This window comes from Triticum aestivum, chromosome 5B, assembly GCF_018294505.1.
Source record: "Triticum aestivum cultivar Chinese Spring chromosome 5B, IWGSC CS RefSeq v2.1, whole genome shotgun sequence".
In the NCBI taxonomy this organism is placed as follows: domain Eukaryota; kingdom Viridiplantae; phylum Streptophyta; class Magnoliopsida; order Poales; family Poaceae; genus Triticum; species Triticum aestivum.
This window is the reverse complement of record NC_057807.1, coordinates 176,430,839-176,435,467: the sequence shown is the minus strand read 5'-3', so window position 1 is coordinate 176,435,467 and position 4,629 is coordinate 176,430,839.

Sequence of the window (4,629 nt, the reverse complement as noted above, 5' to 3'; positions counted from 1 at the left end):
CTTCCTATGCATAGGCATATTATAGGCAAACAAATTATCAAGGCAAGCAAAAACTAGCATATGCAAGGAAGAACAAAGAGATGATAGCAATCTCAACATGAAGAGAGGCAATTTAGTAACATGAAAACTTCTACAAGCATATTTTCCTCTCTCATAATAATTACATGTAGGATCATAAGAAAATTCAACAATATAGCTATCACAAAACATATTCTTAACATGATCCACATGTATGCAAAGTTGACACTCTTCCAAAATAGTGGGATTAACATTAACTAAAGTCATGACCTCTCCAAACCCACTTTTATGAAAAACTTCATAAGATTGAACATTATCCAAATATGTGGGATCTAAAGTTGACACTCTTCCAAACCCACTTTCAATATTATTGCAAACACTATTATCAATCTCATATTCATCATGGGGATCAAATAAATTTTCAAGGTTATAAGAAAAATCACCCCAATCGTGATCATTGCAACAAATAGTAGACATAGCAAAACTAGCATCCCCAAGCTTAGGGTTTTGCATATTTTTAGCACAATTGACATTAAGAGAATTTATAATAAAATTATTGCAATCATGCTTTTCATCAAAGGAACTATCAAGTATGGGTGCAATAGCAATGATCTCATGTTTAACATAAGGAACTATAGCAAATTCATCTTCATAAATATTGGCATCATGGCCACAAGAATAGCAAGCATCATGTTCATCAAGGGATATTTCAACCAAATCATCAGAATCATCATTACCTATAGATTCATGCATATCATTATTTTCTTCCAAAGCAACGGTCATTCTTTCAATAAATTCTTGGACATAGAAATTATGAGCAAGGTTTTCATTGCAATATTTTAAGTATGACAGAATTTTCAGATTTGTTGAGAGTAAAATCATACTTTTCAATCAAAGAAGCAACTTCATGAGCACCCTTAAAAATGACAAATTCTTCAATTTGTTCGATATCATAGTAACTATAAACACCCTTTGCATAAGAAGATAAGATTTCATTATCATTGAACTCACATAGGTAGGGAAGGTGTTTTTTAGGGTTCTTAGAGGAACAAGTAAAATCATACATTTCACAAAGATTGAAAGCATAGCATAACAAACTATTTATATGATACCGTAAGAGTCTCCCTTTTTCAGATAAATGATAACGCACAAAATGAGCATGCTCATCTAAAGATTTCCCATCAACTAGGCTAGTTGGGGTTTCAGCACGAGCGCATAAGGATCGAAGATGATCCAAACAGAACACTTTGAGTGGATCCATAACAATAGATTTTTAGCAAGCAAAGATGCAAGCACATAGAAGGCACATGGCAACACAACCAAACAGAAAAGGCAAGCAAAAGAGAGAAGAGGAGATTGGGAAAGAGAGGGCGAATGAAACGGCAAGGGTGAAGTGGGGGAGAGGAAAACGAGAGGCAAATGGCAAATAATGTAATGCGGGAGATAGGGATTGCGATGGGTACTTGGTATGGTTGACTTGCTTGCGTGAGCCTCCCCGGCAACGGCGCCAGAAATTGTTCTTGCTACCTCTTGAGCACTGCGTTCGATTTCCCAGAAGTGGAGAGGATGATGCAGTAAAGTAGCGTAAGTATTTCCCTCAGTTTTTGAGAACCAAGGTATCAATCCAGTAGGAGACCATGCACAAGTCCCTTGTACCTACACAAAACGATAGCAACCCACAACCAACGCTTAGGGGTTGTCAATCCCTCCACGGTCACTTACGAGAGTGAGATCTGATAGAGATAATATTTTTGGTATTTTTGATAGATAGATGCAAAGTAAAAAGTAAAGGCAAAGTAAAAACAAAGCAAGTAAATAAAGTGATATAGATTGATATGATGAGAATAGACCCGGGGCCATAGATTTCACTAGTGGCTTCTCTCAAGAGCATAAGTATTCTACGGTGGGTGAACAAATTACTGTTGAGCAATTGACATAATTGAGCATAGTTATGAGTATATCTAGGCAATGATCATGTATATAGGCATCACGTCCAAAACAAGTAGATCAAAACGATTCTGCATCTACTACTATTACTCCACTCATCGACCGCTATCCAGCATGCATCTAGAGTATTAAGTAAAAATAGAGTAACGTTGTAAGCAAGATGACATGATGTAGAGGGATAAATTCATTCAATATGATAAAAACCCCATCTTGTTATCCTTGATGGCAACAATACAATACGTGCCTTGCAACTCTTTCTGTCACTGAGTAAGGACACTGCAAGATTGAACCCAAAGCTAAGCACTTCTCCCATTGCAAGAACTACCAATCTAGTTGGCCAAACCAAAAAGATAATTCCAAGAGACTTGCAAAGATAACTCAATCATACATAAAAGAATTCAGAGAAGAATCAAATATTTTCCATAGATAATACTGGATCATAAACCCACAATTCATCGATCTCAACAAACACACTGCAAAAAGAAGATTACATCTAATAGATCTCCATGAGAGAGGGGGAGAACATTGTATTGAGATCCAAAAAGAGAGACGAAGCCATCTAGCTACTAGCTATGGACCCGAAGGTCTGAAGTAAACTACTCACACTTCATCGGAGGGGCTATGGTGATGATGTAAAATCCCTCCATGGTGGATGCCCCCTTCGGCGGAGCTCCGGAACAGGCCCCAAGATGGGATCTCGTGGATACAGAAGGTTGCGGCGGTGGAATTAGGTTTTTGGCTCCTGTTCTGATCGTTTGGGGATACGCAGGTATATATAGGACGAAGGAGTACGTTAGTGGAGCTCCGAGGGGCCCACGAGGTAGGGGGCGCGCCCTCCACCCTCGTGGCCTCCTCGGAGACTTCTTGGAGTAGGGTCCAAGTCTCCTGGATCACGTTCGGTTGGAAAATCACGATCCCGAAGGTTTCCTTCCGTTTGGACTCCGTTTGATATTCTGTTTCTTCAAAATATTGAAAAAGGCAAAAAAATAGCAATTCTGGGCTGGGCCTCCGGTTAATAGGTTAGTCCCAAAAGTAATATAAAAGTGGAAAATAAAGCCCAATATAGTCCAAAAGAGTAGATAAAGTAGGATGGAGCAATCAAAAATTATAGATACGTTGGAGACGTATCACTGTGTCACCACATCCGTGAAGAACCGGAGGTTGCCAGCATAGTTGATCACGCGAGGCTCAGCAACAGCCGCCTCGCAAATGTTTCCCAGGGCTGCATTGGCCCTTTCCCTAAGCGTCCGGAGCATGGGGGCATGCACATGCTCTAGAGTCTGCCGCTGACGGATCTCGTCCTTATTCCGCCGCGCGACAGCCTCGGCGCCATCAACCCTCTGTTGAAGAAGAAGCAGCTCAGTGCGGGAAGAGGCCAACTCCGCCTGCGCTGCGCGTGGCTACGGAGGTGTCCGCACTCCGCATCACTTCAGCCCGCTTGGCCCTGAGGGCCGCAGTCCTACCCTCAGCTTCGGCCCTGATCAGCTCCAACCTCACTTCGTATTCACTCTCAAGATCCGAGCGAGCTCCCGCCACACGGCGGTCGACCTCTTCTTGGACTCGGGCTTCCCGTGCGGCGACGTCATCCTCCCCCTGAGTCACCAGGCGCTCCCCCGTCTCCAACCGTTCAAGGTCAATGTTGTGCTTGGCGGCTTCCAGTGTCAGCGCCTCCTCGCGCTTCAGGAGCTTCAGCTGGTCGATGGAAGCCCCCTTCAGCGACACAAGGGCTGCCTGGCGCAGTTCCACTTGCTGCTCCAGAGAGTTGCTCCAGGCTTGGAGCTCCCACGCGCGCTCCTCCGCATCCTTGCGCTTCAGGTGCCAGATCCTCCTCCTGGAGCCACATGCGGTCTTTGTGCCCCGCAAAGGCCCACATCCGATGGGAGTGGCGCTGGAGAGGAGCAATGCGGCGTTGGAGGAACTCCTTCACCACCTTGGGCGCCGTCACGTCGAGCACCCTCAAACTCTGGAAGCGGCGCCACACGAAGGCGAGCCGGGGGCTCGCGAGTGTTTCATGATCCCAGTTTGAGTTGGGAACAGCGGGCGAGGTCGGGTGCGAGAGCAGGGGGCTGGGCACTCCGACATCCACATACATCCACCGCTCTCTGAACCTGGCCTCAGGAGGAGGAAGGCCGAAATTGATCCCCGAGGCAGCCATCTCTGGCACGGCAAGGAAGCTCACACACCCCGAGCATTGAGTGGGGTCGCTCAGGCGCAAAGAGAAGAAGTGGCGCAGGAGGGCAACGGAAGGAGGGATGTCCACCATTGCCTTGCAAACAAAGGAGAAAACAGCCAGGAGGGTAATGGACTCAGGCTCCAAGTGCATCATGTGGATCTGATAATGGGAGAGCACCGCATTAAAGAAAGCGGAAAAGGGGGGAACCAGACCTGCCCACAGGGCATCGGCAAAGAACCGGACCTCCATGACGACCCTATTGAAGGAGGCATGGGACGCAGGCAAAACCGTGGTCCTGCCGCACTCGTTGAAGATGGAGGCAAGAGCAGAGCGGACCTTGCCCAAGGCTTCGGGGTTGAGTACGATTGACCGATCAACGGCGGGGGCCACCGCCAGAGACGAGCGGGGCGAAGGCGCGGGCTTCTTCCCCCTTTCCTTCTTCGATGGCGCCATGGCGATGAAAAGGGGGGAGAGTTCGAGTTGGATTGGAG